The 23,691-nt window shown below is 43.9% G+C and overlaps 1 protein-coding gene across 2 annotated transcripts in view; it reads right to left on the reverse strand.

Moving 5' to 3' along the window:
* Positions 1–1,543, reverse strand: part of C3H10orf71 (chromosome 3 C10orf71 homolog) — a 47,264-nt gene extending 45,721 nt beyond the window's left edge. For both annotated transcript variants that reach the window (XM_034498450.3, XM_076931441.1), the window contains exon 1: positions 1,283–1,543. The gene's annotated coding sequence lies outside the window, so the exon portion shown is untranslated. The remainder of the gene's footprint in view (positions 1–1,282) is intronic.
* Between the last annotated feature and the right edge of the window lie 22,148 nt (positions 1,544–23,691).

Below are 23,691 nucleotides of genomic sequence, written 5' to 3' on the forward strand. Positions count from 1 at the left end.
GTCCCACACACTGTATGTAGGTGATCACGCTGAACCCCTCCCATAGGTTGGGCAGCCTGGTGGGGTTGTGGTGTGGAGCATATAGATACATGGAGAAAGAGGAGAGAGAGAGAGAGAGAGAGAGAGAGAGAGAGAGAGAGAGAGAGAGAGAGAACACTTCAGTCAGTTCAGTGGTTAAGAACCTCTAGGCTTGAACATCTGGACAACAGAGACTCTCCCTTCTGCTTTCATCTCTGATTGCCGGGGAGGTGTGCCCTGTGTGTTAGTGTGTCCGAGTCCCTGTGTGGATGTCTGTGAGTGTATGTGAGTCTGTCCATGTGGCTGTGCCTGTTTGTGTGTACTCTGGGAAGGGACCTGTTGCTGGCTCAGTGTTGAATGGGTGTGTGATGACATGACAGCTCTTGGTCCTGTCCACGACTAGGCCAGAGGCTAGAAGCAGCACCCTGTATCTCCCTGTGACAGTCCTTTCTATCAGTGACCCCTGCCACACTCACACTCAGTGTCTACTTCAGCAGGAGCTTCTACAGGGGACACGGTGGCTACTGGTAGATGAAGGTGCAATTTTGTTTCATGTCCAGAATTCAGGTCTCTTGACTATGACCAGCTATGGTGGGTCCAGAGTCATGAGGGGGATGAGTGCCCCTCCCAACCTCCTCCACCTACTGAGTCACACCAGGCATTGCTGAGGGCTCAGTGGGGTGGACCTCACCAGCCCTAGCACACTTTCTCGGCAAGAAAGATTAAACAGAAAATACATTGTCCACAGATATCCTCTAATGACATTGGAACGTTGCTTACCCTTGCAGTCCCCTCTAATGCCCCCCACAAGCTCAGGGAAGCAGGCCCGTTAGCCCCACTGTGCAGACAAGGAAACTAGACACAGAGAGATTAAGTGACTTGCTGTGGGAAACACAGCCAAGAAGTGGATCGAGTTAGAGCTGGAGATTCCTTGATTAACCCTCTCATCCCTGCATCTGAGCAGGTAAGTCTGTACCACAATTCTTCCTGCCTGGGCTGCTATAGGGAAAAGAGCTTCTAGGATAGAAGGTTCTGGTTGAAAGCCAATCCAGACTTAGCTGACCAGAGGCTGCTGGTGCTGTGGAGAAAAGTTGCAGCTGGCTCTTAGGAACCCTGGGGCCTTAGAGCAGAGCGTCTCCCCACCCACATCTACCCAGTGCTAGGCAAAGCTGCCTGGCACTGGGTCCTTTGTGCAGTGACCCAAGATTGAACATCACTGCTCTCATTAAATGCCTCTACCTTAAGGACACAATGGTTCACTTACCGTGATGGTGATCCCCTCAAAATGGCAGAAGCAGGTCAGGCACAAGGATCCACAGACTGGGCACAGAGGGCACCCTCCAGGGCACTCTTGCTTCCTTACCCGGAGAAGCAATGAGACAGCAGGAAAGAATCTGCTCACGCCCAGCCCCGTGGAGCTTGCCTTTTGCCCAACACCAGATATGACTTGGAAGCTGGCTGTACATTCTTGCTCAGAAAGGGACCATGGCCCAGCACTCTGAGAGGCACAGAGTACCTGACTCCGCCCCTGCCTTCCTCTGGTGTTGTCTCTTCTCTGCATAGTCCCTGTCTCCTGGGACCAGGCCTCTGACCTTGGTGAAGCCCTCTCTTGACCCTGTGCCCGCCCTCTGGCTCCATTTGTTTATAAATAGGCCCATTTCTCATCTGCCCCTGCCCCGGGCTCCACACCCTGGCAGATGTAACCTCAGGATTCCCTTCCCCGCCAAGAACAGACAGAGCAGGGCCCAGCCAACTCCTGTAGGTCCTCCTACAAATAGCAGCTCACTTGGTCAGATGCTGCCAGCCACGTGTGATAACCACACAGTGCCTACCATAAATGACCACACGCAGCCACCTCAAAGGCTATATTTCCTTACATTATGGAGACTGGCAGCTGGAAATCAAGCAAGGTCACATGACTCCATGTAAGAACTCCTCCTTACCTTTCCAAATGCTGGTGGTCCCGCTGTCCTCTCAATCTCTGGCTCCCTTATGAGGGTGCCTCTTCTTTTCTGTTTCCCTCAAATGCCCCCACACTCCTGCTTATGAAAGCACACGTGCCACTGGGGTGAGGGCCAGTCTCAGTAAAGTAATCGCACCTGCAGGGACTCTTTTTCCAAATAAGGTTACAGTCCCTGAGTCTGGGCCCTAGGCTGTGGATATGTTTTTGAAGGGGGTGGGGTCACCATTCAATTCACTGCAGCGGGTCAGAAATGAAATTTATTGTGGTGGTCACTGACAGGTGAGTCAAACCAGGAAGTTTGAGGAAACCAGCACAAGACATAGATCCATCCAGAGTGAGAATGCATGGTGCCTCTGTCCTGTTGTCTCCTCTGTCCTGGTGTCTGGGGTAACTCAGGCTGCCTAGGTAGTGCTGATTCTGAAGACAGCTCTTTAATGGTGACTAACACCATCTAATCCCGGGGCTAGGGAGAAGGCTGGGTGTCATCTTGGGCTGGGCAGTAGTGGAGCTCCTGGGTCAGCTGCCCAGCTATCGGCTGGATTAGTGAATGGTCAATAGATCCGGTTGAGCTAAGACAGCTGGAGTCAGCAGGCCACGTGGAGACGCCTGCTGGTTACTCTGGCTCTCTTGATGATGTGATATGATTTGTAGCTTGGCACTCTGCCACCACGATGCTTACAGAGTTGATCAGCTGTCACTGTGCCCTGTTCTTTGCTGAGTGCAGGTGACCCTGATGTTCTCCTATGATGCCTGGAGCTTGCAATCTCTCCCCCATCACTGTTGTCTGTGGACACTTGGAAAGGCTCAGTTTCCTTCCCAGTTAAATGAGGAGATGCAGACATACCCGACAGTAGTGTTTGGGGGTTCCTGGCTGGATCCCCTAGAGTGGTGTGACATGCAAGAGGCACTTATGCAGTGGCTGCTCTGGCTTCAGGTGGGGACAGCATCCTTTACTCATCACACTGGCTGGTACTGGCTCACTTCCTCATCTTTCCCTCCCTCTTTAAGTCTTATGTGTTGGCTTTTCCTCACCTGTGGCCACACCCAGGCCCTGTAGCAGCTCGGAGCCCCGAGTCTGTCACCTCCCCAGCCTGACTGTGATTCTACACTCCTTTTGGGCCCTCTGATTTAGTCCTGCTCCAGGAGCCTGGGCCTCCCTGGTTCTCTTTAAAGCCATGCACCCCAGACCACAGGCTTCAGGCCCTCCTTCCTTTGACCCTTCCCTTCCCTTCCCTCTTCTTCCCTTCTCACCACCTTCCATCCCCTGTCTTCCTCTGCTCTGATGCCAGACTGTGAATATGGCCTCTTCTGTTGTACCTTGTACTCATTTGTAAGACTTGACTGGCTTCCCAGAATCACATTGCTGAGGGTCTGGATGGCCTGATACTACTGTAGGTTCTGAGATCTTTACTTCTCAGTAAACAGAGCTCCAGCCTGCTCTCCTACTAGACAACAAAGATCATGACTGAGTACATAAGTATGTAGGTTGAGCTTCCTGTGTGACCTTAGGTAAACTGACTCACCTCTCTGGGTCTTCTTCCCCCGTGCTTTGTACTTCCTGCTTATCCAGGTGGCTGCGCATTCATCCATGCAGGGAGTTCTGACATGATACAATGTATGTTAACCTGTCATGGAGTTTTGTAGGTTCCAGAATAAACAGTTGCAATACTGTTCCATAAGGCAAATATGGGGTGCCCTGAGAGGGCAATGGGATCACTTTATTGTCTAGGGATCCTGGGTATGACAGCCTATTGCCTCAGAGGCCAAGAGTTTTGTGAGGATGAGGATGTGTCAGTCATAGATATCTAGCAAGGTCTAGTACCATGTGGGTTCCTGGAACTTTGCAGAGGCCTGCTGAATGAAGAAATAAAAGGATGGATGGACAGATAGATAAATGGATGGGTGGATAGGCTGGATGGATGGGGAGCACTGAAGATGACTATGGAATTAAGGAATGGGTAAATGAATCATAGAAAGAATGGATGGATTGACTGATAGATGGATGGAGGGGCGGGTGGGTGAATGGATGGGTGGGCGGATGGATGAATGGAGGAATGGATGGATGGTAGATAGATGGATGAGGAATGGGTGGATGGGGAACTCTGCAAGGGCCTAGTGAATGAAAGGATGTGTAAATGAACAGATGGATAGGTGGGTGGATGGATGGAGGCAAGTGGTGGTCAGACCTGGGAGTGGGTAGATGAAGGACTAGACAGGTGAAAAGGTAGATGGAAGGCTGGATGGACTAGTGGCTATTGGGCTTTATTCAGACTCTCTGTTGCTCATAAAATGTGGTAGTGGTTCTTGTTCTGCTTCATGCTCCTGGGCTAGTGCTTTTTTTTTTTTCCGTTTGTTTTTTAATGTTTGCTAGCACTTATGTTTTCCACACGTTCTTTTACCTTGCTCAACTGGATATATGATGTTTCTAGAAGTTTCTAATGAAAAGTTTTTTTCTAATGAAAGAAACAAATACAAATTTCCAACCTGTTGAATCAGGAAGGCCATGGCCTTCTAAATCCCCTGTTCTTGTGAGGGATCCCTCTGGCTCTGGAGTGACTACCAGTAGCATAAAGCCTTCAGGCTAGCTCAAAGCCTCACTTACAAAATCGGCTATCGTGGCAGAGACTTGTCTTACTCTCAAAGCAAAAATGTCACTGCTTTCTCAAGATCTTACTTCTCCTACGGGCTACATGAGACTCCTGGATGCTAGGTGCCAGCCTGTCTAATGCCAGTCACTTAAGACAAGTGGAGCTCCAGGGTGGGCCAGCTTGTCTAGAGACCTTTGATAAAAACCTAGTCATACCCTGCCTTCCCGAGCAGTGTTTGAGCAAGTTCCCTTATTCTGTTATTTTACCTGCCATGCATGTGAGGTCTAGCCTTGACTTGGATCCTGGGAGATCACTTGCCGTCCAGATTTTATGTCTCTGATCTCTCACTTAGATTTTGTATTTACCTTGGCCAGGCTCAGAGCTCAGACCTCATCTTCCCACCATACCTGCTTCATCATTATCTCCTCACATTTGTACCAGTAGCTTCAAGGAGACCAATTCCACCACAAGGCAGCAGGGAACAGGACAACCTTTTTAGTACTTGTTAAGTCTTTTGAGTCATCTCATTTTGGGTACCTCCATCAAAGCCTAAGATAAAGGCCCAAGACAGGTGGTGCACTTGGGACAAAGTCCAGGGAGGTAGCGTTTACAATGAGAAGTGGGCTGAGAAACAGTGAAAGTCAGTTCAAGGTTGCAGTTGGGGTTCTTCTGTAGCAAATATGTAGGAATAATATGCTATCTGGCACAACTCTCCTAATAGCTTCTTGAACTAGCATAAAATCCCCCCCCCCCACCCCAGATGTGCTTATATGAGGCTCCTTCATCATTTGAATCCTAACCTTCCCTAAGTCAAGAGTGACCCTAGATAGAAACACCCATGTACTTTGGCACTTTGCTGTATGGGTGTTCATTAGGTCCCCACAGGTGTGTCCAGGTGCCCTGGAACCAGAAAATGTCTCAGATGGGAGCGAGAGGCACATAGGAGGGGGCCAACAGGAGGACTCACAGCCCCTGAAGCAAGTGGAACGTAACTGTCAGAGACTGAGGCAGCAGTGGAGTGAGCAACAGAAACGTACACACAAACTGTCAGCAGCACTTAAAAAGGTGTTTGGGGGCATGGACCTAGATGAGTCCAAGAAATGGATGTGGCAGGTGTCAAGCTTGTACCCTCCTCAACAGAGCTCTGCAGTGCCTCTCCACTGTCACTCTCCTTTGGGCTGGTCAGTTTCCACTTACCTCCACCCTTCCCAAGCCTTGCATCATGCTGTTTTGTACAGGGTTCTGTATGAAGATGTTTCTATACAAATATCCATGGAGGACAGTTTTTGAAGAAGCTTTAAAGCAACCATACCACTTCCTGTGACCTCTGGCAGCACGTGAGGTACCCTATTCTCTTCATCGCTTTCTACAGACCACATTGTCTTGGTCTTATACATAGTGTGCAGTGTCTTCCTTTGCAGATCCCCTGTGATTTTGAAATCATATATCTTCACATGACCTTATTTGCAGTTGTAGGGGTGCACTCTTCTTGACAAAATAACTGTATTCACCTCTGTTTATCTTTGACACAGTTACTTGCTTCTGCCATGAGTATAGAACTCTCTTTAATTAGTTTTAAGTTCTTTCTTACACATATGGATGCTTTCTGTAGGCCCCTTTATTCTTTACAAGGCTCTGTATGGGCAGCTTTTACTTTTGATAATTGCTTATGGTATCTTTTTTTTTCTACTTACGGGTGGTACTATGGGTATCAAGTCAAACATTGTCTGCCTAGCTTTAGATCGGGGTGATTTAGTTCCATTCTCAGGATGCTTATGGCTTTGGTTCATTATGTAATTCTAATTAACTTTGGCTTATTTTTCCAAGATGTCACATGTGTTCCTCTTTCCTTGGAGGTCAGTGGTTAAGAGCAATGACTGCTCTTCCAGATGACCTAGGTTTAATTCCCACCATCCACATGGAGACTCACAATTATTTGTAACTCTAGTTCCGGAGAATCAAACACCCTCTTCTGGCCTCCACAGGCACCAGGCATGCACCACATATATGTATGCATAGACATATATATATGAGCAAAAAAGCCACACACATAAAATAGATAAATAATAGTTTAATAATTTTATCATCAAATAATAATTTAATAAAGTAGGTCTTGTACATTATATGGTATTTTATTTACAAATATTTTATAACATTTTGTACATAGGTCCCTTAATCCTCTTCCATTTTATGATCTGTTATAGGGAGCTTGCCAGGAGCTATAGGCCCATTTCCAAGACCTGGGAAGTGAGGAAAAACAGTTCTTATGATGGTTTCAGGAGCCAGGATGCCCCTTCTAGTGGGTCTCGAGAGGCTGCAGAGAAGGGTGTATATATATATGTATAAGGAATAACCTGGCCACAGTGAGTGCGTGCTCCTCTGAGGATGGGGATGTAGACACACTGGGCTGGAGACTTGTCTCCATTGTAGCGCCTGTCCAGATGACTTGTCATGGAAGCTTCTTACTATAGAGGCCATGTCAATGGTCCTGATGGAGGCTGTGTCCCAAGCTGTGGGCAACAACCTTTTCTACTGCTGGGAGAGTGGGACAAGCTCTGTCATTGCTGGCATGGACTCTGGAGAGGTCTACTCTACTCCCCAGTGCGAGCTTCTGTGAGCACTCCTTTTCTATGCCCTCCTATGTGTGGCCAATTTGCCTTCCTTGCTCTGATCCCTTTTCAGGCACTGTTTGGGACCTACTTACATTGATTACACTTCTGTACCATCACTGTAAGCTTCTTACTGCTGACCCCACAGTATGGCTGCTGTGTGTGATGGCAGCCATGCCAAACCATGTCTAAGCTCTTTAGACTGTGAGTTGAGGCTGCTGGCCTTTCACTGGAAAGGCCCAGTGGGGGTCGTTGTGTTGAATGGCTGCTTGTGGATCACACCAGGCCAAAGCAGTTCCACGTGGCAGAGGTTTTATTAGAAAAGAATGGGGAGAAAGAGGGGAGAGAAAGACAAGGGAAAAAGGGATCAAAGGTAGGGAAAGTTTGCTTTTTATCTAGGCTGTGATGTAGGCTGTTCAAAGGCAAGTGTGAGAAGTGGGCTCTTGGAAGGTATGCAGGGTTGTCAAGGCAACAAATGTCACCTATGTGAGACATTCCTGAGTTTGGAGCCTGTTTGCCAAGCTGGCTCTAGATACCAACAGTTGTTATGGTTTGAATACAGCATCTGTGCTGGACACTTGGTCCCCAGGATGGTAGTGTTGAGAAGTGGTGGAGTACCTTAAGAAGTGGGTCTGGTGGGAGGTCACTAGGTCACAGGGCTCCAGCCTCGGAAAGATTGGTTCTAGTTTGAAGGAATGAGTCAGCTCTCATTAGAGTTCATTGTTACTAGTGAGGTCACCTGCATTCTTTGCCCCTTCTGGATACTGTTGCTTCTCTTCCTATTTTCTGCCATGCTACAATACGCAGAGTGGCTCTCACCATAGTCCAAACATGGAGACACTCTATCTTGGACTTTCAGTTTCTAAAATGTGAGCTGAATAAACTCCTTTGCTTTACAAAATACTCAGCCTCAGGCATTGTGTTTCAGCAACAGTAAATGGACTAATTCAAGGACGAATTCAGCTCTCTGCCATAAGTGTGGAAGGATGCCACACTGAACACTGGGTAAATTCCCATAGAAGTCCAGGTTACTTTCCAGTAAGGTCAAGCTGGCAAGTTTTAGGAGGTCCACAGTTCCATATCAGTTTGCTTCTGCTTTTCTCCCCCAGAGAAAAATAAGGAGCCAGAGGAACTCACCAAGAACTCCTCACTGCTCTGCCATGCAGCCCAGACATGTTCAACACAAGCTGACCTGAGCTGGAGACAAAGTTTAATCATTTTTCATCACCACTAATGAAAGAAAACAGTGCCTTTGACTGGGTGATTCAAACTGCCCAAGAAATGAATTTCGAGTCTCAGGTGAGAACTCTAGACCTGGAAGGTCTTGGATCAACTAATGGCACACCTTGTGCACATTTTAAGCCTCCCAATAATGTCCATGCATGTGGCCTAATGGCACCGTAGAGATTTCAGAGTTGGTACATATATTAGTCACTGTAATTAAAATCCTGGAGTTATATTATATGTTATTTGTATGGCAGTTTGTGATGTGTTTACTGCTCCCAGCTTCAGAATTATTAAAGCTACTGTCCCTGGGCTGGCCAAGGGATAAGCAAAGTAAGAGTGTGATCTTATTCCCCCTCGATGGGGCAAGTGGAGAGGAGGAGGCGCCTGGGATTCTCTTATAAAGAGACCAAATGCCAAATAAAGGAATTCCAGCTGTGCACTAGCAAAGTTGAAATGGTTTGTTGGGATCATTAATATTGCAATGAAAACTAATTAAAGCTGGAGCTGGAAGGAGTTCATTAGTGGTTTGGAGCGAAGGGTTCTTCTGCAAAGTCTATGAGAGCTCAGTGTAACTTGGAACATTGTCAGCTGGGCCTGGGGATCCTGAGGCTCCCCACATTTGCACCAGTGGCAGACACTGGTAGACAGGAGCTGGGAGATCCTTTGAGGACTGAAGGTCTCTTACTCTTTCTCCCCAAAGAGGCCTAGACTTTCACCTGGGGTGGGCACCCCTTGCAGGCTGCTGAGAATACACTTTGTGGCTGGGGAAGGAAGGGGGCCAGCAGGCTCCTTTCCAAGCAATGTGATTCACTCCATACCACTTGCAGTGGAGGTGACCCATCACTTTGACTGTGTTCTTGTCACTGACATACTGCCATGTGCTTAGTCTTGTTTGATTTCTCAGTGGTCTTGAGAACACACAAAGTTGGGATGGAATGGTGGTAGTTGGTATAGGGGAGGAGTTGGAGAGGAAATAGGGAGTAGAATTGATCAAAATATATTACATGCATATATACAATTCCCAGTCAGTTAAAAAAATATACTTCAAGAATCCTCTACTTCTATGGAAAAAAATTTAAAAAGTGTTGTATTATCTCTCCCTGACTTCAGATGCTGACATGGATGTAGAAGACAAGTAAGGAAGGTCCTTGGAACCACACTTCTACCCTGTGGCAGGATGAGGACAGAGGGAGAAATGAGCTCCGATCTTAATTGGGGGAGACTCAGCCAACACCCCTGAGAGTTGTGGTAGAGAGGACTGCAGAATGTCTTGGGCTGGGTGGGAGTGGCCAGTTCTTCATCCTTGGGCTTTCATCAGTTGTGGATGGGAGATGCCTTCAAAAGGGCAGCTCACCAGTAGCATCCCAAATACCTGGTTATCAGTTCTCCTTCACAGGGAACTTTTGGTGAGACACCGTACTATCTATCTCTTGACATTTTGCTCATCATAGTCTTCCTTGACTCTAACAAAGTGCTTGGATTTTTTGTTCATTTGTTTTTGTGAGAAGTCATTCTTTAATTCTGGTCAGGATTGAAAGAGTCAAGCAGGCCAGGGCCCTAGCTGCTCTTGCATACATGATAAATGACTATGGGAAATTAGCAATGCTTTCATGGTTGTAGGGATGAACTGACAATGACTAAATGTGTCTAAGCACATGGAATAACCCCAGAACTACAGCCAAAGGATTTGGAAGTACTTGTTCTGGCCTCAGATATGATGTGAAAGGCTGTGGAGAGGGCTGACCTCATGAGACCTCCCCCCCCCAGGGATTCCCGAGAGGCCCTCATATCTCTGAACCTGTGTACATGCCCTAGGCAAGGCCTCTACCTACAGTCTTTCTTCTTATAGTTCTCATAGGCTCGGAGGGCAAACAACTCCAGGGCAATGACAAAGACCACCCTAGTACAAACACCCAGAAAATGGAGTTGAGACCATGAGGACCACTAGATACTGGCCTCGAGGGATGAGCTGGTACAAATCTGTATCTGACACCTTAGGGTTCTTCAAGTTCCTATGTGTTGGCCTAGCAAAGACATTGCCAGGTATGGCTTTGGTCTGTGTTCTACTGTCTGGGGCAAACCCAGCCCAGAGGTCCTTGGGTAGGTAATGCTGTGTAGTATCAGGGCCAGGTTGTCACACATTGTCATGGCGTTGGCAGTTGACTCTTTAGTGTTGGCTTATAATCTATTTGTTAATGGTGATAGATGCTTGCTAATGGTGACAGCATGTTCTCATTTGACAAGGGGACATTTATTGAGGTTTGGAATGTGAAATAAATAGCATAGTTAGAAGTGGAAGGTAACTCTGCCCTTACCCTCACCCTCCTCTCTTTCTGTAGGATATGAAGAAGCACATCTGGATGACAGCCATGCAGTCCCGGCCACAAACCACATCTGGTCCATCCATACCCCCACACATCAGCGAGTTGGTTTCTTTCAAGCCCTTCCTCTATCACCAACTCATGTAGTTGGTAGGAAATTGTCACCAGTCTCAAGAGGAAATACTAGACTTCCCATCAGGTTGACTATGCTTGGCCCTGAGTTTCAGGATATCACAGGTGAAGGATGGCCTGCTGTTCACTTCAGACTTTGGCTGTGAGTCTTCAGACACCCAAATCTAGTGTCTCAGAACAATTGCCCTGAGGCCTTTGATGTCTCCCTGTGATGGAGGAAAGATAACTAGACAAATATTTCTTCTTATTCTTTTTTTGTTCTTCTTCCTCTTACTCCCTCTTTCCTCCTTCTCCTCCTTTCCCCCTCCTCCTTCTTCTTTGACAGGTTATCACTATGTAGCCTTGGCTGGCCTAGAACTCACTGTGTAGATCAGGCTGGCCTTGAATTCATAGAGATCCACCCTGTCTCCCAGTGCTGGGATTAAAGGCATGTGCTCCATTGGTTTGCTATGTACATATCTCTCCTGAGAGTTAGCAGAGGAAAAGAAAGGGCAGCTGTCACCTCCAACTATAGGTAAACCCTGTTTTAGTGGTATGCCATATGTGAGCCATGGCCTATGGAAGACTGAACATACAGCTTAAGGTTTTTTGCTCTTAGAAGCCTGTCTGAATGATGGAAGAAAAGAGCTCCAGGCAGGAAAAAAAAAGGAATCCTCTTGTCCTGAAGCAATCATCTCAGACATTCAAGTCACATCCCATGTTCTAGAAGAAATGGTTTCATTTCTACCAGAACAGCACTCTAGGATTTCAGAAGCTGAGGCTCTGGAGACTCCCTCAGTGGAGTCCATGTTCAGTTTAAGGATGGAATACTCCCTGGGTGTTACAAGCTGGGTCTCTAGTTTGGCACTGTTTCGGGTATGTGAGTAAGAACTCAAAAGATATGGAATCCAGTGGGAGAATTTCTAGTCTTTGGAGTGTGTTTTACCTTAGTCTTCATATTCTCTCTCTCTCTCTCTCTCTCTCTCTCTCTCTCTCTCTCTCTCTCTCTCTTTCTCTCTCTCCTCTCCTCCCTTTCTCCTTCCTTCTCTCTTACCCACAAGGTGAACAGTTTTACAACAGCATACAAACCCATCATGAAGTATGAATCCCACATCCTTATTGGAGGCCTGGAAACAATGAATCTGCCCTATCATGGTGATTTCTTTCCTCTTTATAAATTGATCCATCTTAGGTGTTTGTTATAGTAATGGAAAGCTGAATGTTATAGTGTCTTAGTTTACTTTCTAAAGACTATGATAAAAAACTTGGGGAGAAAAAGGTTGGCTTTTATGTCCTGGTCACAGCTCACAATGAAGGGAAATCAGGGGAGGAACTTAAGGTAGGAACATGGAGGCAAGAACTGGAGTGTTTGCTTCTCATGGCTTGCTCAGCCTGCTTTTGCATACAATCCAGAACCACCCATCCATTGTGAACTGTGCCCTCCCACACCAATGTCAATCAAGACAATGTTCCACTACTCGCCTACAGTCCAATCTGATAGAGACATTTTCTCAGTTGAGGTTCCCTACAAAAAAACTAAATAACACAGATGGTTAACTGAGGTTTAGCTGAGGTGGGAGACACAACATGACTGTGGGTAACACTGGCCCATAGGCTGGGGTCCTGACCTGAATAAAAAGGAGAACAAATGAAACAGAAGCTTCCATCTCCCTCTGCAGTTAACCTTGCTCATTATCCCATAAAAGCTTATAAAATGGTAATTATTTAATTGCATATTTGATCTACACAGTATATTTTATGTATTGTATAATTATCACTATCATAATTAACAGTGGCTAATTCTTCTGTAATGGAAAGCAGTAGCAGAAGGACTACATAAAGATCTTTTCTATTTTACTTCAAGACTCAGTTCAGAGGCTGGAAATGGAGTTCAGTAGGAGAGCACTGGCATTGTATGTATCAGGCACACATAGAGACACAGACACACAGACACAGAAACACACGAACACAGACACATAGATACATGGACTCATGGACACACACAGATACAACCAGAGACACACACAGACACACACACACAAAGATACACACACAGACACAAACACAGACACAGTCAGAGACATATACAGACACACACACACACACAGACAGATACACATACATATACACATACACATGGACACAGGCACAGATACACACCCAACACAGACACACACAGACACACACATGCACACACACACACACACACACACACACACACAGACAGAGAGAGAGAGAGAGAGAGAGAGAGAGAGAGAGACAGAGAGAGACAGAGAGAGACAGAGAGAGACAGAGATACAGACAGATTCACACAGACACACACAGACACATGCCCAGACAGATATACACAGACACACATGCCCAGACAGATACACACAGACACAGATACACACCCAACACAGGCATACATACACAGATATACACACAGGCACACACACAAATGCAAACACACAGACATATCACATACACACATAGGTGCACACACTTACCTTTTTATTCCCATGGGAAGAGGTGGAGAGAGGTGAAGAACAGGTTCATAAGCATCACTTAGATCACTTAGTGTTCTCAAACACCAGGCTTCATTCTTACTGCCCGAGGAAAGGCCATATGCTCAGGGCATTTGGGGGATGGTTTACAGTGCCTGAAAAAGATTCACCCTACTTACCAAAGTCCCCCAAAGTCACAGGGGAGTAGGAAGTTATACAACTTACCAGCACTTCCTGAGTGACCATCAGGAAGGTCAGATCGTTTAGGGTTAGCATCCTCTACAACAGAAGGAAGAAAACAAACATTTTACTGAATTAAACACCTCTGGGTCAGGCAGCTCAGCAATAGAAAATCTGATGGTGGCATCATAGAGAAGCCCATTTATTCTTTGCACCCTCAAGTAACTTTCTTCAAGGTCACACTATGGTTCAAGTTGGGTGACAGAGCTCCAGCCATCAAGCTTGAGTTTCAAGTTTGTCAGAAGAGAGGAGGTAGATGGAGGAACCATGGATGCTCTTCTGGATGGGTACAGGCTTTCAGGCATTCCCACACACAGTTCACTTGAGTTCAGTCTGTCAGACTCAGTTATGTGGTTACCATTTAAGTGCAAGGAGAGGGTCCCTGACATTTAACACTGCCTTTTCTCTTAGTTGAATAAGCCAAGGCTCTGTGATAAGGGAGAAAGGGAGAATGATGGTGGGTGGAGACAGCCACTGTTTCCGGTATAGAATAAGCCACACCCAGCCTTGCCCACAATATTCCTGGCAGCAGCTGAGTTCTTGGTCAAGGAGCCATTACTTACAGAGGCCTTACATTGTGATGGTTGGGGTCATCCAGGAGGATGCTCCAGGAGGAAGTGGGTACCTAGGAGCTTTGTGGCTTTCCAAGTGTGGCCTGATGTGGTCAGCTGGATCCTGGGGTGGCTGAGAGCTGGTGTTTGTCATCATGAGAAAGCTGTGGTTGGGGATGAGACTCCTAGAAGAAGCAAGAAGATATAGCACACGTGGGGCAGGTTGGTCGAGTCCTGGTTTCAGGTCCTGAAAGACATAAGCTCCATTTCTTCATCTGTTGGGTTGAGGAGACAGCAGCACTCCCCCTGAAGGACTGTTGTGAAAATTGGTGACCAGCATGGCATGCTGAGGTTCTGCTAGGACAGTGATCTCTAGTAGCCCCAGCAGGACTGCCTACTCTGTGAGCATGGCAGGCTCCTTGGATCAAAGTTGCCTCAGACTGAGGAAGCGAGGCGTCACGAAATACTGTCAGCATCCTTTCCCCTTCTGCAGAAGTATCTGCTCAGAGCTTTACCAAGAACAGGAAGGTGCATGTGATGAGAATGGGTGATTCAGTGCTACTTTACACTAGCGCTGAACAAGTTATGTGAGCATTGCTGTGAACTGAGCTGGGTCAGATCAACATGGAGTCCCTCATGCCAAGTACCATGTAACTGAGCTGACATGTCAAGGAAACTGTCAGATCCCTCCACACACCAGTTTTTCCTGAAAACACAAGGTCCTTGACTATAATTCAGAAAGATCTTGTTCTTCCTGATTTAGCCTGAGAAGAAAAGCCCCACCTGTTTTAGCCTTCTCAAGGAAAATGGTCTGTTGGGAACCTGGCAATAGCCAATCTATTTTTAAAGTTTAAAATTATTTTTTTTGCCTTCACCATTCTTCCTGTCATGCTGAGCCAGATATATATATTCTACTTTAGTAAAGGATTATAAATAAAATACAGTTAGAGCTTTAAACGGTGGTAATCATGTCTTTAGACTTAAAGACTCAATCCTATAGAAAGTCAGTGCGTGAAAGGCATTGTCCTGGTTCTCTGTGGATCTTCTAGGTCCTGTGGGTCGATCAACACTTCATTATATAGTTTGGCTAAAGGGCCTGATCATGAGGTTGTGAGGCTGTGGTGTGGGGTGAGCCTCTCTTCTATGGCAGGGTAGTCCTGAGTAGCTGCTTCCTGGTTCATGGCCAGGTGAAATGGCCCAAGCAGCAATATCTACCAGATGTTTGTATAACCAGTAAACCTCTTGCAGAACAGTACTAAAAATGTCAGAAGTTAATTTTGTCAGCAAGTGAATCCACCATTTTTGTGAAATGCCTAAACTCCTCCAGGCCTGAAACAGTTTGCCTGGTTGTAGTGTGTTACTAGAGTTAGGAGTTGGGGTCGGGTGTCGTCCAAGGTCCCATTGAAATACAAAATAACAAAAAAACCCCAAGCCTTTGTCCAAAGGACTTTATCAAGCTGGTAAACAGTAGAGGTATTTATTTGGAACATGACAATACTGGGCTGGCTATGGCCAGATTCTCATCTTTTTGGGCTGTGCTCACATTTTTAAAGCTTAAATATGAAGAAATAGAATTATTAATTTCAGAAACATGTTTTGGGGCTCCAAAATTTGTGTACTTATTAGAAATCTTTTGTTTGTTTTGTTTTGGAAAGAGTCTCACTGTGTATTCCTGGCTGGCCTAGAAAGCTCTACGGCCCTAAACACAAAGAGATCCATCTGGGTGCTAAGTGCATGTGCCACTACACTTCACAAGAGCCTGTGTTACTAAATTGTCATATTCAACCTTAAAAATAAGAAGGAAACTCCATCCCATTGCCACTGCAGCACAGATGGAACAACCCAACTTTGCAATCTACTCACCGTGCACTGGGCGTCTGCCTTCAGGTCTAGACTGTGCTTTTACTAGTGTCTAGATTTTTGGTTAGTTCTTATCTGACTTGGGACAGTTATTTAAATAATATGACAATTTACTTTTTTGTGTACTTGTTAAAAATAATCTCTTTCCAACATGTCCTAGCTGGACTTTCATTTTCATTTGTTTTCTTTGTTTGGGTGTTAGAAATAGAACCCAAGGCTGTTTGGGTACAAAACACCTGCCATACCAACGATTCATTTCTTAGGACCAACATTCTCACCTCTATTTGAAGTGAGGAGTCTTTGATACGATATGTACACAATCTATATAGGTTCCATGGCTTAGTATGTCAGCGTTTTCTTGTGTGCTGTCTCTGTTGTTGATTTTGCAAGCATGGCCTCACCTCAGTTGCAGTAATTATTGACATGTGTTTATTTTTCCCACCCCTGAGGTTTCCTTCATAAATAAAAATACTACTTGTTGATTCACCCGCTCCTTCTCCCTTGGGTGTGATGTTCCCTCTACCACCCTCTGAGTCTTACACGTCTTTGACATCCCTTCTGTGCACGCTTAGCTGGTTCTATTGATCTGTTTGCACATTCTCCTGCCAATGAAACACTTAATGGTTGGAACTTTGCAGCACACTTTAGAATTTGGCAAGGCGACTCCCCCTGCTTTTTGAAAACCGCTTCCAACCTTTCTCACTTGTTTATTTTTTTTTAAGTTTAGAATTATTTTATAAATACTTGTTTCATTAAATGATTCCACTGGTATTTGGTAGGGACTCTATTCACTATGTAATTGGAGAGCAGTGGGCACTGGCTTACTCTTTTCATATATTAGTGCCTATTAACGAGACTCTATGGCAACTTAGCAATATACTTGCAATGTCTCTTCTTCATATATTAAAATATTATTTTATAGATTCTGCTGACTTTTGTCAGTTATTTGTGTTGCTGACACACATGCGCAGTGCTGATTTTTCCTGCTTTAAATATTTCGTCTGAAACTAGTTATCATGCACATGTCACTATTTCAACAAGTGGGAGGGCGAGGCAGGAAGATTGGGAGAGAGGATTCAGGGTCAGCTCCGGCAAGGCTTGAAAGCAAAACAACATTATCAATAATAAAACAAAACCAAAACACACAAAGAAGCAAAAAATCAAACAAACAAAAAGCAGAAATTGATTAGTCTATTTCAAGGTGGTCATTTTGACACTATGCTGTTTTTATGGCTCTGATCCACCATGTGGCTTAAGTCTCTGTCATTCACTCCCATGGTGCTAGTCACCAATGGTGCAGAATGAATGGAGTCAGGAAACCTCTGACACCGACCTAAAACAGACCTGTCCTCCCTTTCAAGAGCTTGCCTTATGAATTTTGTCACAGCTACGAAAATCTAATAGACGCGTCTTTTAAATAATTGTATTTATGACATTCTTGATTTGTGTTTATTCTTCTTGTACTCAGCAATCTTATTGATTTATAGTTTATTGGCCAGTCTTGTTGAGTCTTGGTAGTTTATAATTCTGTTGACTGTAATGATATAATGTTTAGCTTGTCGCCCAGAAGCATCCTGTTTCTGTTCCCTGGGCCTTACTGTGCCAGCCTGGACCACACTCTTGTGTTCTCTCAAAGACTTCTTTTCATTTTCTTTCCTTTTTACCTTTTTCTGACTTTATTCTTTCCTTCTTTCCTTCCTTCCTTCCTTCCTTCCTTCCTTCCTTCCTTCCTTCCTTCCTTCCTTCCTTCCTTCCTCTCTCTTATGTGTGTGTAACATACGTATTTGTTAGTGTGGCTGTGTAGACATGTGCATGCCTGCTCACGGAGGCTGAAGGTCAGCATCCAGTGTCTGCCCTCATTTGCATTCCTCTTTTATTTTTGGAGACAGTCTATCACTTAACCTGATGTTCCCGGCTCTAGATAGACTGACTGGCCAACCAGCTGTAAGTATCTGCTTCTTTTTCCCCCTCCAGCTTTGGGCTACAGATACCCAGCTTTGTATGTAGGTTCAGGGGACCTCAGCTTATGTCCTCATGCTTGCTTGGCAGGATCTTTACCAAGTGAACTATTTTTCCCTGCCCATATTTCATTATTTTAGAGGCTGAATTTGCTATGTTGCTTAAGTTGCTTATTTCAGCATTTAGACTCTCATGCTCTTCCTATAGCTAGGACCGTAGGTGCACTCTTCAGTGTTCATGCTGCCCTCGCCTCCCACTTTTTTTCTATGTTTCATTTACAATGTAACAAAGCTCTCTACTAATGAAGATTTTGTATGTTCTTTTTATGTGTCATTTACAAGGTAACAAAGCCAGCTACTAATGAATAATTTTGTAGTAAGGTTCTTTTATGACCAACCTAGAATGTTCCATGAGAGAGATAGGAAAGAGAGAGAGAGAGAGAGAGAGAGAGAGAGAGAGAGAGAGAGAGAGAGAGAGCAGATTCAGTTCAACTTCAGAAGTTACCCACCTTTTGTGTTGTTTTTGTTCTTTGAGATATAGTTTCTCTACACAGTGGTAGCTGTACTAAACTCACTCTGTAGATAGGGTGGTCTCAAATTCTGCCTCTGCTTCTATTGAATGTTGGGATTAAAGCTACCACGCTTGGCCACACCTTGTTATATGAGGCAGGGTTTTTAGCTGGGATTGGGAGCTCACTGATCAGGCTGTACTGGCTGACCAGCAAGCTCTAGGAACCTGGTTATCTCTGTCTCCTTGTAGCTGGGATTCCATGCATGTGCCATCACAGCCAGCTTTTCATGTGTGTGCAGGCAACAAACCCCAGTCCTCATGCAAGAAAGCCAACTTTGTGTTTAGAATCTGTAAATACCCACATGCCTTTTTAGAATCTGTAAATACCCACATCTACTCCAAGTCATTGATGTACTGTTGTATTTAATCTCTTTTCTTACATAGTCATTTTAAGGTGGAGATTATTATATTTTATTATGATACTGATTTTCTAGCACCTAACAGAACTGGCTACAAATGTTTTAGGGCCCTATACAAAATTCAAAGATGGGAGCCCTGTTCAAACATTATTAAGGAGTTCAAGGTGGTCACATCAGAGGTTAAGCCAAGCACAGAGTCCTTCTGTGTTTCTGCACAGGGTTAGGAGAAGGAAGTTTATGCTATTTTTTTTTTAAATTTATATACAACATTGAGGTGATCCCATGTGTGCTATTGGTCAGGTTTTAATTCCAAGTTTATGTTAACTAAAAAAAAAAAAAAAAAAAAAAAAAAAAAAAAAAAAAAAAAAAAAAAAAAAAGCACAGCGCCTTCTCCATCCTCAAGTAGAGTTTACTTGATAGGAGGACTAACCATGCCCGGGAAACGCAAAGAGCATGTAGGCACAGCCATCTCAGGATGGCATTCTTGAAAAGTTATTCTGAAAAAAAAAAATCCTAAAAAGTTTGACACAAAGGGCTAGAGAGATGGCTCAGCGGTTAAGAGCACTGACTGTTCTTCCAGAGGTCCTGAGTTCAATTCCCAGCAACCACATGGTGGCTCACAACTATCTGTAATGGGATCTGCTGCCCTCTTCTGGTGTGTCTGAGGACAGCTACAGTGTACACACATATATTAAATAAAAAAAGAAATAAATACATTTTAAAAAAGGTTTGACATGAATATCATTGCCACCTGGGGTTCCTAGTTTTCTAAAAATGATTTTAATAATTAGATTAATTAATTGCTAGTTTTATATGCATGGATTTGCTTGCCATAGTTAGTTTTCATGTGAAGTTTTACAACTGCAGTGGCTCTTAGGTCTTATTGCATGGAGCTGATTCAAGTGTGCAGCTCTCTTTTCTTCCCCAGACTCTAGAAATTTCTGGAAGCAGACTGGTCACCCTCTCCCTGCTTGAAGGTTCTTTTCTGCTCTTTTGTTTTGCTTGTTGCATCGATGTCTGCTTTTATTCTGACAGTGTTTACGTAACTCCTTGTATGCTTTTTGTTTGTTAGTCATGCTTTTGATTAACATTGGTCTTTGATTTTTCTTTAAAACGCTTGTGTGCATGGGTATGGGTATGCGCATGTGAGTGCAGGCTGCTCCTGGAGGCTAGAGTGCCAATCCCCTGGAGCTGCAGTTACAGGTGTTTGTGAGCCATCTAGGTGTGTCCTGAGAGTTGAACTCAGGTAGTTGCTAGAGCTTTTAGCCTCTCAGCCATCTCTCTGCCTCCCTAGCTTTCATTTTTAAAGTATATAATTAAAGCACTTATATCAAAGGATTGCTGAAAGCCTGTGTAGATGGCTCAGAGATAAAAGTGCTTGCTGGAAAAGCCAGATGACCTGATTTCAATCCCTGGAACTCGAGGCAGATGGGAGCCAGAAGAACTGTCTGGAAGCTTACAGGTGAGCTAACCTAGAGTATGCAGTGTGGCAGAAATAACAAGGGAGACTCTGCCTTAAGAGAACCCACTCCCAAAAGTTGTTCTCTGACTTCCACCTACACACACACACAGACACACACACACACAGACACACACAATGTCCCATGCATGTCCTGCATGCCCCCCCCCCCCGCCTCTGTGTATCTCTGTCTTTCTCATGCTCACGAGGAAAATTAGAAAAAGGATTAAAGGATTATAGTGGTATTGTGATTTGTCTATAAAAGGCCCCCATTGGTAAGTGGTTCAACACTTGACCCCAGCTGATGGTGCTGCTTGGAAAGGTTGTAAAACCTTCAATAGGTGGAGTCTTGCCAGAAGAAGGGCATCAATAGGGGTGGCCCTTGAGGGTGTATAGCTGGCCTTGCTTCCTGTTGATTCTCTGCTTCCTCAATATGGATGCAATGTTACCATCCAGCCTCCTGCTCCGATGAACACATCTTCCCTGTCTGCCTGTCTTCCCCCATGATGGGGTGTTCTTGGGAACTGAAGCCAAAACAAACCTTTCATCCCTAGTTGCTTTTGTCAAGGTATTTTTATCACAGAACAGAAAATAAGTGAATTGAATCCACAAATAGCTTTTGGTAGAGGGCCATTTTTTACTATATAAATCCTACCAATCGATGAGCTTGGAAAATGGAGGATCTTTCCAACTTCTGATACCTTCTTCAAATTTTTTCTTCAACATGTCTTAAGTTTATTTTTTTTATTTTTATTTTTTTTTAATCACACAGGTCTTTCACTTGCTTGGCTAGAATTTCACCAAGATATTTTATATTATTTGAGGTTATTGTCAAGATGTTTTTCTACCTTTTTTCTTTCTCTGTCCATTGGTCATTTGTATGTAGGAGGGCTACTGATTTCTTTTGTGAATTTATTTTCAATCCAGTTACTTTGTTCAAAGTATTTATCAGCTATAGGAGTTTCCCAGTGGAAATTTTAGGTTCACTTAATGCAAACTATCATAACAACTGCAAATAAAGATACTTTGATTTCTTCCTTTCCAGTTTGTACCCCCATGATCACCTTCAGTTGTTTTATTGCTCTAACCAGGATTCAAGTAGTATATTAGGTAGATATAGGGAGAATGGACAACTTTGTCTTGTTTCTGATTTTAGTGGAATTGTTTTGAATTTATCTCTATTACTGTTGATGTTGGCTATGAGCTTGCTATAGACTGCCTTTATTATGTTGGAGTAAGTCCCTCGTATCCCTGATCTCTCCAGGACTTTTATTGTGAGGGGTGTTGTATTTTGTTAAAGGTGTTTTCTGCATCTAACGAGATACTCGTGTGGTTTTTGTCTTAAAGTTTGTTTATATGGTGAATTACATTTATTAACTTATGTGTGTTGGACCACCTCTGAATCTATGGGATGTAACCAACTTGATCATGGTGGGTCATCTTTGTCATGTGTCCTTGGGCTTGGTTTACAAGCATTTTATTGAGAATTTTTTCATCAGTGTTCATAAGGGAAATTGGTCTGTATTTCTCTTTCTTTGTTGGGTCTGTATGTGGTTTGGGTTGCAGGGTAACTGTGGTCTCATAAAATGAATTGGACAATGTTCCTTCTGTTTCTAGGAATAACTTGAGGAATAGTAATATTGACTCTTCTTTGAAAGTTTGGTAGAATGCTACACTGAATATAATTCTGCCTTAATATCTGGCCTTGGGCTTTTTTGAGAGGGGGAGACTTTTAATTATTTCTTCTATTTCACTAGGGGTTATAATTCTGTTTAAATTGATTATCTGATCTTGCTTTAACTTTGGTAAGTGATATGTATTGAGAAAATTATCCATTTCTTTTAGATTCTCCAGTTTGGTGGAGTATAGGTTTTAAAGTATGATTCTCTATGTTTCCTAGGTGTCTGTTGTTATGTCTCCTTTTCATCTTTACTTTTGTTAGTTTGGATCTTCCATCATCACCTTTTAGTTAATTTGGCCAAGGGCTTGTCAATCTTACTGCTTTTCTCAAAGAACCCACTCCTTCATTGATTCTTAGTATTGTTTGTTTGTTTCTGTTTTATTGATTTCAGCCTGAGTTTGATTGCTTCTTAGGGTCTATCCTTTTGGGTATAATTTATTTTTTGTCCTAGAGCTTTCAGGTGTTCAGTTAAGTTACTAGGATGAGATGTCTCAGAAGTTTTAATGCAGGGATTTAGTGCTGTGAACTTGCCTGTTCCAGCTGCTTTCATGGTGTCCCCAACTTTGCATATGTTTTGTGTTCTCTTTCATCGAATTCTAGAAAATCTTTAATCTCTTTCTTGATCCATTTTCAATAGTGAGTTGTTCGTTTTCTATGAGTTTGTAAGCTTTGTGTTGTTGTTGATATCTGGCATTAATTCGTCATGGTCAGATAGGAGGCAATGTTTGAGTGTTCTTGTTTCTTTTGAGATTTGCTTTGTGTCTCTGTATCTGTTGAGACTTGCTTTGAGCATATGGTCAATTTGGGAGAATGCTCCAGGAAATGCTGGGAAGAAGGTATATTGGTTTACATTTGGATAAAGTCTTTTGTAATTATCTGTTATGCCATTTGGCTTATAACATCAGCTACCTCAGTATTTTTCTGTTTAGCTTTTGCCCAGATAACCCATCTGTTGGCAGAAGTTGGCTATCGAAGTCTCCCTGTATCAGTGTGTGAGGGCCAATTTGTGATTTAAGATATAGTAATGTTTCTTTTATGAATTTGGGTACCCTTGTCCTTGGTGCAGAGATGTGAAGAATTGCAATGTCTTCTTGGTAGGTTTTTCCTTCAATGAGTAAGTAGTGTCCTTTCTCATCTCTTATGATTAGCTTTGATTTAAAGTTTATTTTTACCAGATATTAAAATGTCTGCACCAGCTTGTTTCTTAGGTCCATTTTCTTGGAATATCTTTTTTCATCCCTTTTCCCTGAAGTGATGTCTAGCCTTGATGTTAAGGTGTATTTCTTGGATGTGGCAAGTCTCACAGTCTATGACAGTCTCATAGTCTGTGTCTTTTTATTGGGGAATTGAGATCATTGATGTTGAGAGATCTCAATGAGCAGTGTTTGTTAATGCCTGCTATTTTGTTGTTGTTGTTGTTGTGGTGGTGGTGGTGGTAGTTATGGTGGTGGTGGAGGAGGAGGTGGTGGTAGTATGCGTCCTTTTTTGATTTGCTGCTCTGGATTATTCATTTCTTGGGTATGTTTTCTTGGGTATGGTTAAAATCCATAGCTTGGAGTTTTCCTTCTATCACCTTTTGTGGTGCTGAATTTGTAGATAGATATTGCTTAAATTATTTTTATCATGGAATGTCTTGTTTTCTCCATCTATGGTGATTGAAAGTTTTGCTGGGTATAGTAATCTGGGCTG

The sequence above is a fragment of the Arvicanthis niloticus genome, chromosome 3, assembly GCF_011762505.2.
Source record: "Arvicanthis niloticus isolate mArvNil1 chromosome 3, mArvNil1.pat.X, whole genome shotgun sequence".
Classification (NCBI taxonomy): domain Eukaryota; kingdom Metazoa; phylum Chordata; class Mammalia; order Rodentia; family Muridae; genus Arvicanthis; species Arvicanthis niloticus.